The sequence below is a fragment of the Haliotis rufescens genome, unplaced genomic scaffold, assembly GCF_023055435.1.
Source record: "Haliotis rufescens isolate VD_foot unplaced genomic scaffold, xgHalRufe1.0.p SCAF_14, whole genome shotgun sequence".
NCBI lineage: Eukaryota > Metazoa > Mollusca > Gastropoda > Lepetellida > Haliotidae > Haliotis > Haliotis rufescens.
In genome coordinates, this window is record NW_025963824.1 from 12092497 (window position 1) to 12107277 (window position 14781).

Here is a 14781-nt window from a genome sequence, read left to right on the forward strand (position 1 = left end):
TCAATGATATAGTAAGATGCTTCTCCACTGCAGGTTGTTCAATGATATAGTAAGCTGCTTCTCCACTGTAGGTTGTTCAATGATATAGTAAGATGCTTCTCCACTGTAGGTTGTTCATTGATATAGTAAGCTGCTTCTCCACTGCAGGTTGTTCAATGATATAGTAAGCTGCTTCTCCACTGTAGGTTGTTCAATGATATAGTAAGCTGCTTCTCCACTGCAGGTTGTTCAATGATATAGTAAGATGCTTCTCCACTGTAGGTTGTTCAATGATATAGTAAGCTGCTTCTCCACTGCAGGTTGTTCAATGATATAGTAAGATGCTTCTCCACTGTAGGTTGTTCAATGATATAGTAAGCTGCTTCTCCACTGTAGGTTGTTCAATGATACAGTAAGCTGCTTCTCCACTGTAGGTTGTTCAATGATATAGTAAGATGCTTCTCCACTGTAGGTTGTTCAATGATATAGTAAGATGCTTCTCCACTGTAGGTTGTTCAATGATATAGTAAGCTGCTTCTCCACTGTAGGTTGTTCAATGATATAGTAAGATGCTTCTCCACTGTAGGTTGTTCAATGATACAGTAAGCTGCTTCTCTACTGTAGGTTGTTCAATGATATAGTAAGCTGCTTCTCCACTGTAGGCTGTTCAATGATATAGTAAGATGCTTCTCCACTGTAGGTTGTTCAATGATACAGTAAGCTGCTTCTCTACTGTAGGTTGTTCAATGATATAGTAAGCTGCTTCTCTACTGTAGGTTGTTGAATGATATAGTAAGCTGCTTCTCTACTGTAGGTTGTTCAATGATATAGTAATCTGCTTCTCCACTGTAGGTTGTTGAATGATATAGTAAGATGCTTCTCCACTGTAGGTTGTTCAATGATACAGTAAGCTGCTTCTCTACTGTAGGTTGTTCAATGATATAGTAAGCTGCTTCTCCACTGCAGGTTGTTCAATGATACAGTAAGCTGCTTCTCCACTGTAGGTTGTTGAATGATATAGTAAGATGCTTCTCCACTGTAGGTTGTTCAATGATATAGTAAGATGCTTCTCCACTGTAGGTTGTTCAATGATATATTAAGATGCTTCTCCACTGTAGGTTGTTCAATGATATAGTAAGCTGCTTCTCCACTGTAGGTTGTTCATTGATATAGTAAGATGCTTCTCCACTGTAGGTTGTTCAATGATATAGTAAGCTGCTTCTCCACTGTAGGTTGTTCATTGATATAGTAAGATGCTTCTCCACTGTAGGTTGTTCAATGATATAGTAAGCTGCTTCTCCACTGTAGGTTGTTCAATGATATAGTAAGCGGCTTCTCCACTGTAGGTTGTTCAATGATATAGTAAGCTGCTTCTCCACTGCAGGTTGTTCAATGATATAGTAAGATGCTTCTCCACTGTAGGTTGTTCAATGATATAGTAAGCTGCTCTCCACTGCAGGTTGTTCAATGATATAGTAAGATGCTTCTCCACTGTAGGTTGTTCAATGATATAGTAAGCTGCTTCTCCACTGTAGGTTGTTCAATGATACAGTAAGCTGCTTCTCCACTGTAGGTTGTTCAATGATATAGTAAGATGCTTCTCCACTGTAGGTTGTTCAATGATATAGTAAGATGCTTCTCCACTGTAGGTTGTTCAATGATATAGTAAGCTGCTTCTCCACTGTAGGTTGTTCAATGATATAGTAAGATGCTTCTCCACTGTAGGTTGTTCAATGATACAGTAAGCTGCTTCTCTACTGTAGGTTGTTCAATGATATAGTAAGCTGCTTCTCCACTGTAGGCTGTTCAATGATATAGTAAGATGCTTCTCCACTGTAGGTTGTTCAATGATACAGTGAGCTGCTTCTCTACTGTAGGTTGTTCAATGATATAGTAAGCTGCTTCTCTACTGTAGGTTGTTGAATGATATAGTAAGCTGCTTCTCTACTGTAGGTTGTTCAATGATATAGTAATCTGCTTCTCCACTGTAGGTTGTTGAATGATATAGTAAGATGCTTCTCCACTGTAGGTTGTTCAATGATACAGTAAGCTGCTTCTCTACTGCAGGTTGTTCAATGATATAGTAAGCTGCTTCTCCACTGCAGGTTGTTCAATGATACAGTAAGCTGCTTCTCCACTGTAGGTTGTTGAATGATATAGTAAGATGCTTCTCCACTGTAGGTTGTTCAATGATATAGTAAGATGCTTCTCCACTGTAGGTTGTTCAATGATATAGTAAGATGCTTCTCCACTGTAGGTTGTTCAATGATATATTAAGATGCTTCTCCACTGTAGGTTGTTCAATGATATAGTAAGCTGCTTCTCCACTGTAGGTTGTTCAATGATATAGTAAGCTGCTTCTCCACTGTAGGTTGTTCAATGATATAGTAAGATGCTTCTCCACTGTAGGTTGTTCAATGATATAGTAAGATGCTTCTCCACTGCAGGTTGTTCAATGATATAGTAAGCTGCTTCTCCACTGTAGGTTGTTCAATGATAGAGTAAGATGCTTCTCCACTGTAGGTTGTTCAATGATATAGTAAGATGCTTCTCCACTGTAGGTTGTTCAATGATATAGTAAGCTGCATCTCCACTGTAGGTTGTTCAATGATATAGTAAGATGCTTCTCCACTGTAGGTTGTTCAATGATATAGTAAGCTGCTTCTCCACTGTAACTTGTTCAATGATATAGTAAGATGCTTCTCCACTGTAGGTTGTTCAATGATATAGTAAGCTGCTTCTCCACTGTAGGTTGTTCAATGATATAGTAAGCTGCTTCTCCACTGTAGGTTGTTCAATGATATAGTAAGATGCTTCTCCACTGTAGGTTGTTCAATGATATAGTAAGCTGCTTCTCCACTGTAGGTTGTTCAATGATACAGTAAGATGCTTATCCACTGTAGGTTGTTCAATGATATAGTAAGCTGCTTCTCCACTGTAGGTTGTTCAATGATATAGTAAGCTGCTTCTCCACTGTAGGTTGTTCAATGATATAGTAAGATGCTTCTCCACTGTAGGTTGTTCAATGATATAGTAAGCTTCTTCTCCACTGTAGGTTGTTCAATGATATAGTAAGCTGCTTCTCCACTGTAGGTTGTTCAATGATATAGTAAGCTGCTTCTCCACTGCAGGTTGTTCAATGATATAGTAAGATGCTTCTCCACTGCAGGTTGTTCAATGATATAGTAAGCTGCTTCTCCACTGTAGGTTGTTCAATGATATAGTAAGATGCTTCTCCACTGGAGGTTGTTCATTGATATAGTAAGCTGCTTCTCCACTGCAGGTTGTTCAATGATATAGTAAGCTGCTTCTCCACTGTAGGTTGTTCAATGATATAGTAAGCTGCTTCTCCACTGCAGGTTGTTCAATGATATAGTAAGATGCTTCTCCACTGTAGCTTGTTCAATGATATAGTAAGCTGCTTCTCCACTGCAGGTTGTTCAATGATATAGTAAGCTGCTTCTCCACTGTAGGTTGTTCAATGATACAGTAAGCTGCTCCTCCACTGTAGGTTGTTCAATGATATAGTAAGCTGCTTCTCCACTGTAGGTTGTTCAATGATATAGTAAGCTGCTTCTCTACTGTAGGTTGTTCAATGATATAGTAAGATGCTTCTCTACTGTAGGTTGTTCAATGATATAGTAAGCTGCTTCTCCACTGTAGGTTGTTCAATGATATAGTAAGATGCTTCTCCACTGTAGGTTGTTCAATGATATAGTAAGATGCTTCTCCACTGTAGGTTGTTCAATGATATAGTAAGCTGCTTCTCCACTGTAAGTTGTTCAATGATACAGTAAGCTGCTTCTCCACTGTAGGTTGTTCAATGATATAGTAAGATGCTTCTCCACTGTAGGTTATTCAATGATATAGTAAGCTGCTTCTCCACTGTAGGTTGTTCAATGATATAGTAAGCTGCTTCTCCACTGTAGGTTGTTTATTGATATAGTAAGATGCTTCTCCACTGTAGGTTGTTCAATGATATAGTAAGATGCTTCTCCACTGTAGGTTGTTCAATGATATAGTAAGCTGCTTCTCCACTGCAGGTTGTTCAATGATATAGTAGGCTGCTTCTCCACTGTAGGTTGTTCAATGATATAGTAAGATAATTCTCCACTGTAGGTTGTTCAATGATATAGTAAGCTGCATCTCCACTGTAGGTTGTTCATTGATATAGTAAGATGCTTCTCCACTGTAGGTTGTTCATTGATATAGTAGGATGCTTCTCCACTGTAGGTTGTTCAATCATATAGTAAGCTGCTTCTCCAGTGTAGGTTGTTCATTGATATAGTAAGATGCTTCTCCACTGTAGGTTGTTCAATCATATAGTAAGCTGCTTCTCCACTGTAGGTTGTTCAATGACATAGTAAGATGCTTCTCCACTGTAGGTTGTTCAATCATATAGTAAGCTGCATCTCCACTGTAGGTTGTTCAATGATATAGTAAGATGCTTCTCCACTGTAGGTTGTTCAATGATATAGTAAGCTGCTTCTCCACTGTAGGTTGTTCATTGATATAGTAAGATGCTTCTCCACTGTAGGTTGTTCAATGATATAGTAAGCTGCTTCTCCACTGTAGGTTGTTCATTGATATAGTAAGATGCTTCTCCACTGTAGGTTGTTCAATGATATAGTAAGCTGCTTCTCCACTGTAGGTTGTTCAATGATATAGTAAGCGGCTTCTCCACTGTAGGTTGTTCAATGATATAGTAAGCTGCTTCTCCACTGCAGGTTGTTCAATGATATAGTAAGATGCTTCTCCACTGCAGGTTGTTCAATGATATAGTAAGCTGCTTCTCCACTGTAGGTTGTTCAATGATATAGTAAGATGCTTCTCCACTGTAGGTTGTTCATTGATATAGTAAGCTGCTTCTCCACTGCAGGTTGTTCAATGATATAGTAAGCTGCTTCTCCACTGTAGGTTGTTCAATGATATAGTAAGCTGCTTCTCCACTGCAGGTTGTTCAATGATATAGTAAGATGCTTCTCCACTGTAGGTTGTTCAATGATATAGTAAGCTGCTTCTCCACTGCAGGTTGTTCAATGATATAGTAAGATGCTTCTCCACTGTAGGTTGTTCAATGATATAGTAAGCTGCTTCTCCACTGTAGGTTGTTCAATGATACAGTAAGCTGCTTCTCCACTGTAGGTTGTTCAATGATATAGTAAGATGCTTCTCCACTGTAGGTTGTTCAATGATATAGTAAGATGCTTCTCCACTGTAGGTTGTTCAATGATATAGTAAGCTGCTTCTCCACTGTAGGTTGTTCAATGATATAGTAAGATGCTTCTCCACTGTAGGTTGTTCAATGATACAGTAAGCTGCTTCTCTACTGTAGGTTGTTCAATGATATAGTAAGCTGCTTCTCCACTGTAGGCTGTTCAATGATATAGTAAGATGCTTCTCCACTGTAGGTTGTTCAATGATACAGTAAGCTGCTTCTCTACTGTAGGTTGTTCAATGATATAGTAAGCTGCTTCTCTACTGTAGGTTGTTGAATGATATAGTAAGCTGCTTCTCTACTGTAGGTTGTTCAATGATATAGTAATCTGCTTCTCCACTGTAGGTTGTTGAATGATATAGTAAGATGCTTCTCCACTGTAGGTTGTTCAATGATACAGTAAGCTGCTTCTCTACTGTAGGTTGTTCAATGATATAGTAAGCTGCTTCTCCACTGCAGGTTGTTCAATGATACAGTAAGCTGCTTCTCCACTGTAGGTTGTTGAATGATATAGTAAGATGCTTCTCCACTGTAGGTTGTTCAATGATATAGTAAGATGCTTCTCCACTGTAGGTTGTTCAATGATATATTAAGATGCTTCTCCACTGTAGGTTGTTCAATGATATAGTAAGCTGCTTCTCCACTGTAGGTTGTTCATTGATATAGTAAGATGCTTCTCCACTGTAGGTTGTTCAATGATATAGTAAGCTGCTTCTCCACTGTAGGTTGTTCATTGATATAGTAAGATGCTTCTCCACTGTAGGTTGTTCAATGATATAGTAAGCTGCTTCTCCACTGTAGGTTGTTCAATGATATAGTAAGCGGCTTCTCCACTGTAGGTTGTTCAATGATATAGTAAGCTGCTTCTCCACTGCAGGTTGTTCAATGATATAGTAAGATGCTTCTCCACTGTAGGTTGTTCAATGATATAGTAAGCTGCTCTCCACTGCAGGTTGTTCAATGATATAGTAAGATGCTTCTCCACTGTAGGTTGTTCAATGATATAGTAAGCTGCTTCTCCACTGTAGGTTGTTCAATGATACAGTAAGCTGCTTCTCCACTGTAGGTTGTTCAATGATATAGTAAGATGCTTCTCCACTGTAGGTTGTTCAATGATATAGTAAGATGCTTCTCCACTGAAGGTTGTTCAATGATATAGTAAGCTGCTTCTCCACTGTAGGTTGTTCAATGATATAGTAAGATGCTTCTCCACTGTAGGTTGTTCAATGATACAGTAAGCTGCTTCTCTACTGTAGGTTGTTCAATGATATAGTAAGCTGCTTCTCCACTGTAGGCTGTTCAATGATATAGTAAGATGCTTCTCCACTGTAGGTTGTTCAATGATACAGTAAGCTGCTTCTCTACTGTAGGTTGTTCAATGATATAGTAAGCTGCTTCTCTACTGTAGGTTGTTGAATGATATAGTAAGCTGCTTCTCTACTGTAGGTTGTTCAATGATATAGTAATCTGCTTCTCCACTGTAGGTTGTTGAATGATATAGTAAGATGCTTCTCCACTGTAGGTTGTTCAATGATACAGTAAGCTGCTTCTCTACTGTAGGTTGTTCAATGATATAGTAAGCTGCTTCTCCACTGCAGGTTGTTCAATGATACAGTAAGCTGCTTCTCCACTGTAGGTTGTTGAATGATATAGTAAGATGCTTCTCCACTGTAGGTTGTTCAATGATATAGTAAGATGCTTCTCCACTGTAGGTTGTTCAATGATATAGTAAGATGCTTCTCCACTGTAGGTTGTTCAATGATATATTAAGATGCTTCTCCACTGTAGGTTGTTCAATGATATAGTAAGCTGCTTCTCCACTGTAGGTTGTTCAATGATATAGTAAGCTGCTTCTCCACTGTAGGTTGTTCAATGATATAGTAAGATGCTTCTCCACTGTAGGTTGTTCAATGATATAGTAAGATGCTTCTCCACTGCAGGTTGTTCAATGATATAGTAAGCTGCTTCTCCACTGTAGGTTGTTCAATGATAGAGTAAGATGCTTCTCCACTGTAGGTTGTTCAATGATATAGTAAGATGCTTCTCCACTGTAGGTTGTTCAATGATATAGTAAGCTGCATCTCCACTGTAGGTTGTTCAATGATATAGTAAGATGCTTCTCCACTGTAGGTTGTTCAATGATATAGTAAGCTGCTTCTCCACTGTAACTTGTTCAATGATATAGTAAGATGCTTCTCCACTGTAGGTTGTTCAATGATATAGTAAGCTGCTTCTCCACTGTAGGTTGTTCAATGATATAGTAAGCTGCTTCTCCACTGTAGGTTGTTCAATGATATAGTAAGATGCTTCTCCACTGTAGGTTGTTCAATGATATAGTAAGCTGCTTCTCCACTGTAGGTTGTTCAATGATACAGTAAGATGCTTATCCACTGTAGGTTGTTCAATGATATAGTAAGCTGCTTCTCCACTGTAGGTTGTTCAATGATATAGTAAGCTGCTTCTCCACTGTAGGTTGTTCAATGATATAGTAAGATGCTTCTCCACTGTAGGTTGTTCAATGATATAGTAAGCTTCTTCTCCACTGTAGGTTGTTCAATGATATAGTAAGCTGCTTCTCCACTGTAGGTTGTTCAATGATATAGTAAGCTGCTTCTCCACTGCAGGTTGTTCAATGATATAGTAAGATGCTTCTCCACTGCAGGTTGTTCAATGATATAGTAAGCTGCTTCTCCACTGTAGGTTGTTCAATGATATAGTAAGATGCTTCTCCACTGGAGGTTGTTCATTGATATAGTAAGCTGCTTCTCCACTGCAGGTTGTTCAATGATATAGTAAGCTGCTTCTCCACTGTAGGTTGTTCAATGATATAGTAAGCTGCTTCTCCACTGCAGGTTGTTCAATGATATAGTAAGATGCTTCTCCACTGTAGCTTGTTCAATGATATAGTAAGCTGCTTCTCCACTGCAGGTTGTTCAATGATATAGTAAGCTGCTTCTCCACTGTAGGTTGTTCAATGATATAGTAAGCTGCTTCTCCACTGTAGGTTGTTCAATGATACAGTAAGCTGCTTCTCCACTGTAGGTTGTTCAATGATATAGTAAGATGCTTCTCCACTGTAGGTTGTTCAATGATATAGTAAGATGCTTCTCCACTGTGGGTTGTTCAATGATATAGTAAGCTGCTTCTCCACTGTAGGTTGTTCAATGATATAGTAAGATGCTTCTCCACTGTAGGTTGTTCAATGATATAGTAAGATGCTTCTCCACTGTAGGTTGTTCAATGATACAGTAAGCTGCTTCTCTACTGTAGGTTGTTCAATGATATAGTAAGCTGCTTCTCTACTGTAGGTTGTTCAATGATATAGTAAGCTGCTTCTCCACTGTAGGCTGTTCAATGATATAGTAAGATGCTTCTCCACTGTAGGTTGTTCAATGATACAGTAAGCTGCTTCTCTACTGTAGGTTGTTCAATGATATAGTAAGCTGCTTCTCTACTGTAGGTTGTTGAATGATATAGTAAGCTGCTTCTCTACTGTAGGTTGTTCAATGATATAGTAATCTGCTTCTCCACTGTAGGTTGTTGAATGATATAGTAAGATGCTTCTCCACTGTAGGTTGTTCAATGATACAGTAAGCTGCTTCTCTACTGTAGGTTGTTCAATGATATAGTAAGCTGCTTCTCCACTGCAGGTTGTTCAATGATACAGTAAGCTGCTTCTCCACTGTAGGTTGTTGAATGATATAGTAAGATGCTTCTCCACTGTAGGTTGTTCAATGATATAGTAAGATGCTTCTCCACTGTAGGTTGTTCAATGATATAGTAAGATGCTTCTCCACTGTAGGTTGTTCAATGATATATTAAGATGCTTCTCCACTGTAGGTTGTTCAATGATATAGTAAGCTGCTTCTCCACTGTAGGTTGTTCAATGATATAGTAAGCTGCTTCTCCACTGTAGGTTGTTCAATGATATAGTAAGATGCTTCTCCACTGTAGGTTGTTCAATGATATAGTAAGATGCTTCTCCACTGCAGGTTGTTCAATGATATAGTAAGCTGCTTCTCCACTGTAGGTTGTTCAATGATAGAGTAAGATGCTTCTCCACTGTAGGTTGTTCAATGATATAGTAAGATGCTTCTCCACTGTAGGTTGTTCAATGATATAGTAAGCTGCATCTCCACTGTAGGTTGTTCAATGATATAGTAAGATGCTTCTCCACTGTAGGTTGTTCAATGATATAGTAAGCTGCTTCTCCACTGTAAGTTGTTCAATGATATAGTAAGATGCTTCTCCACTGTAGGTTGTTCAATGATATAGTAAGCTGCTTCTCCACTGTAGGTTGTTCAATGATATAGTAAGCTGCTTCTCCACTGTAGGTTGTTCAATGATATAGTAAGATGCTTCTCCACTGTAGGTTGTTCAATGATATAGTAAGCTGCTTCTCCACTGTAGGTTGTTCAATGATACAGTAAGATGCTTATCCACTGTAGGTTGTTCAATGATATAGTAAGCTGCTTCTCCACTGTAGGTTGTTCAATGATATAGTAAGCTGCTTCTCCACTGTAGGTTGTTCAATGATATAGTAAGATGCTTCTCCACTGTAGGTTGTTCAATGATATAGTAAGCTTCTTCTCCACTGTAGGTTGTTCAATGATATAGTAAGCTGCTTCTCCACTGTAGGTTGTTCAATGATATAGTAAGCTGCTTCTCCACTGCAGGTTGTTCAATGATATAGTAAGATGCTTCTCCACTGCAGGTTGTTCAATGATATAGTAAGCTGCTTCTCCACTGTAGGTTGTTCAATGATATAGTAAGATGCTTCTCCACTGGAGGTTGTTCATTGATATAGTAAGCTGCTTCTCCACTGCAGGTTGTTCAATGATATAGTAAGCTGCTTCTCCACTGTAGGTTGTTCAATGATATAGTAAGCTGCTTCTCCACTGCAGGTTGTTCAATGATATAGTAAGATGCTTCTCCACTGTAGCTTGTTCAATGATATAGTAAGCTGCTTCTCCACTGCAGGTTGTTCAATGATATAGTAAGCTGCTTCTCCACTGTAGGTTGTTCAATGATATAGTAAGCTGCTTCTCCACTGTAGGTTGTTCAATGATACAGTAAGCTGCTTCTCCACTGTAGGTTGTTCAATGATATAGTAAGATGCTTCTCCACTGTAGGTTGTTCAATGATATAGTAAGATGCTTCTCCACTGTGGGTTGTTCAATGATATAGTAAGCTGCTTCTCCACTGTAGGTTGTTCAATGATATAGTAAGATGCTTCTCCACTGTAGGTTGTTCAATGATATAGTAAGATGCTTCTCCACTGTAGGTTGTTCAATGATACAGTAAGCTGCTTCTCTACTGTAGGTTGTTCAATGATATAGTAAGCTGCTTCTCTACTGTAGGTTGTTCAATGATATAGTAAGCTGCTTCTCTACTGTAGGTTGTTCAATGATATAGTAAGATGCTTCTCCACTGTAGGTTGTTCAATGATATAGTAAGCTGCTTCTCCACTGTAAGTTGTTCAATGATATAGTAATATGCTTCTCCACTGTAGGTTGTTCAATGATATAGTAAGCTGCTTCTCCACTGTAGGTTGTTCAATGATATAGTAAGCTGCTTCTCCACTGTAGGTTGTTCAATGATATAGTAAGATGCTTCTCCACTGTAGGTTGTTCAATGATATAGTAAGCTGCTTCTCCACTGTAGGTTGTTCAATGATATAGTAAGATGCTTCTCCACTGTAGGTTGTTCAATGATATAGTAAGCTGCTTCTCCACTGTAGGTTGTTCAATGATATAGTAAGGTGCTTCTCCATTGTAGGTTGTTCAATGATATAGTAAGATGCTTCTCCACTTCAGGTTGTTCAATGATATAGTAAGCTGCTTCTCCATTGTAGGTTGTTCAATGATATATTAAGATGCTTCTCCACTGTAGGTTGTTCAATGATATAGTAAGATGCTTCTCCACTGTAGGTTGTTCAATGATATAGTAAGCTGCTTCTCCACTGTAGGTTGTTCAATGATACAGTAAGATGCTTATCCACTGTAGGTTGTTCAATGATATAGTAAGCTGCTTCTCCACTGTAGGTTGTTCAATGATATAGTAAGATGCTTCTCCACTGTAGGTTGTTCAATGATATAGTAAGCTGCTTCTCCACTGTAGGTTGTTCAATGATATAGTAAGATGCTTCTCCACTGTAGGTTGTTCAATGATATAGTAAGCTGCTTCTCCACTGTAGGTTGTTCAATGATATAGTAAGGTGCTTCTCCATTGTAGGTTGTTCAATGATATAGTAAGATGCTTCTCCACTGCAGGTTGTTCAATGATATAGTAAGCTGCTTCTCCATTGTAGGTTGTTCAATGATATATTAAGATGCTTCTCCACTGTAGGTTGTTCAATGATATAGTAAGATGCTTCTCCACTGTAGGTTGTTCAATGATATAGTAAGCTGCTTCTCCATTGTAGGTTGTTCAATGATATAGTAAGCTGCATCTCCACTGTAGGTTGTTCAATGATATAGTAAGCTGCTTCTCCACTGTAGGTTGTTCAATGATATAGTAAGATGATTCTCCACTGTAGGTTGTTCAATGATATAGTAAGCTGCAGCTCCACTGTAGGTTGTTCAATGATATAGTAAGCTGCATCTCCACTGTAGGTTGTTCAATGATATAGTAAGCTGCATCTCCACTGTAGGTTGTTCAATGATGTAGTAAGCTGCTTCTCCACTGTAGGTTGTTGAGAGGAGGGGCGTTGGTGTAGCCTTGTGTTGGCTCGTCACGCCGATTCCCAACATTCATATATTCATCATGTACTATTCTGTTACAGATATATCCATCATGCACTATTATGTTACAGATAAATTCACCATGCACTATTATGTTACAAATATATTCACCATGCACTATTCTGTTACATATATATTCATCATGCACTATTATGTTACATATATATCCATCATGCACTATTCTGTTACAGATAATTTCACCATGCACTATTCTGTTACAGATATATCCATCATGCACTCTTCTGTTACAGATATATCAATCATACACTATAATGTTACATATATATCAAGCATGCACTACTCTGTTACATATTTATCAATCATGCACTATTCCGTTACGTATATATACATATTCATTATGCAATACTCTCGTATAAATATATCCATCATGCACTATTCTGTTACCGATATATCCATCATTCACTATAATGTTACATATATATCAATCATACACTATAATGTTACATATATCATCATGCACTACTCTGTTACATATATATCCATCATTCACTATAATGTTACATATATATCCATCATACACTATAATGTTACATATATCAACATGCACTACTCTGCTACATATATATCCATCATTCACTATAATGTTACATATATATCCATCATACACTATAATGTTACATATATATCAACATGCACTACTCTGTTACATATACATCCATCATGCACTATAATGTTACACATATATCCATCTTGCACTATTCTCTTACATATATATCCATCATGCACTATAATGTTACAGATATATCCATCATGCACTATTCTGTTACAGATATATCCATCTTGCACTATTCTCTTACAGAGATATCCATCATGCACTATAATGTTACATATATATCAATCATGCACTATTCTGTTACATATATATCCATCATGCACTATAATGTTACATATATATCAATCATCACTATTCCTTTGCTGATATATTCACCATGCACTATAATGTTACATATATATCCATCAGGCACTACTCTATTACATATATATCCATCATGCACTACTCTGTTACATATATATCCATGATGCACTATTCTGTTACATATATATCCATCATGCACTATAATGTTACATATATCAATCACGCACTATTCTGTTACATATATATCCATCATGCATTATTCTGTTACATATATATCAATCACGCACTATCCCTTTGCAGATATATTCACCATGCACTATTTTGTAACAGATATCTTCACCATGCACCATAATGTTACATATATATCCATCATGCACTATTCCGTTGCAGATATCTTCACCATGCACTAATCTGTTACTTATATTTTGATCATGCACTCTTCTGTTACATATATTCATCATGCACTATTCTGTTACAGATATAACCATCATGCAATACTCTGTAACAGATATATACATATGTGTAAAATATATATTCATCACGCACTGCTGTTACAGATATGGTCATTATACGCTACTCTGTAACAAATATATACATCTGTGTAATAGATATATTCATCACGCACTGCTGTTACAGATATGGTCATTATACACTACTCTGTAACAAATATATACATCTGTGTAATAGATATATTCATCACGCACTTCTGTTACAGATATGGTCATTATACACTACTCTGTAACAGATATATACATCTGTGTAATAGATATATTCATCACGCACTTCTGTTACAGATATGGTCATTCTACACTACTCTGTAACAGATATATACATCTGTGTAATAGATATATTCATCACGCACTTCTGTTACAGATATGGTCATCATACGCTACTCTGTAACAAATATATACATCTGTGTAATAGATATATTCATCACGCACTTCTATTACAGATATGGTCATTATACACTACTCTGTAACAGATATATACATCTGTGTAATAACTATATTCATCACGCACTGCTGTTACAGATATAGTCATTATACGCTACTCTGTAACAGATATATACATCTGTGTAATATATATATTCATCACGCACTGCTGTTACAGATATGGTCATTATACGCTACTCTGTAACAGATGTATACATCTGTGTAATAGATATATTCATCAGGCACTGCTATTACAGATATGGTCATTATACACTACTCTGTAACAGATATATACATCACGCACTGCTGTTACAGATATGGTCATTATACACTACTCTGTAACAGATATATACATCTGTGTAATAGATATATTCATCACGCACTGCTGTTACAGATATGGTCATTATACACTACTCTGTAACATATATATACATCTGTGTAACAGATATATTCATCACGCACTGCTGTTACAGATATGGTCATTATACGCTACTCTGTAACAGATATATACATCTGTGTAATAGATATATTCATCACGCACTGCTGTTACAGATATGGTCATTATACGCTACTCTGTAACAGATATATACATCTGTGTAATAGATATATTCACAGGCACTGCTGTTACAGATATGGTCATTATACGCTACCCTCTAACAGATATATACATCACGCACTGCTGTTACAGATATGGTCATTATACGCTACTCTGTAACAGATATATACATCACGCACTGCTGTTACAGATATGGTCATTATACACTACTCTGTAACAGATATATACATCTGTGTAATAGATATATTTATCACGCACTGCTGTTACAGATATGGTCATTATACGCTACTCTGTAACAGATATATACATCACGCACTGCTGTTACAGATATGGTCATTATACACTACTCTGTAACAGATATATACATCTGTGTAATAGATATATTCATCACGCACTGCTGTTACAGATATGGTCATTATACACTACTCTGTAACAGATATATACATCTGTGTAATAGATATATTCATCACGCACTG

At 37.4% G+C, this 14781-nt stretch overlaps 1 protein-coding gene across 2 annotated transcripts in view; it reads left to right on the top strand.

Annotated features, from left to right (window-relative positions):
• The window catches only part of LOC124115229, an 82475-nt gene that overhangs the window by 58198 nt on the left and 9496 nt on the right, over positions 1 to 14781 (top strand). The gene's annotated exons all lie outside the window — the stretch shown is intronic.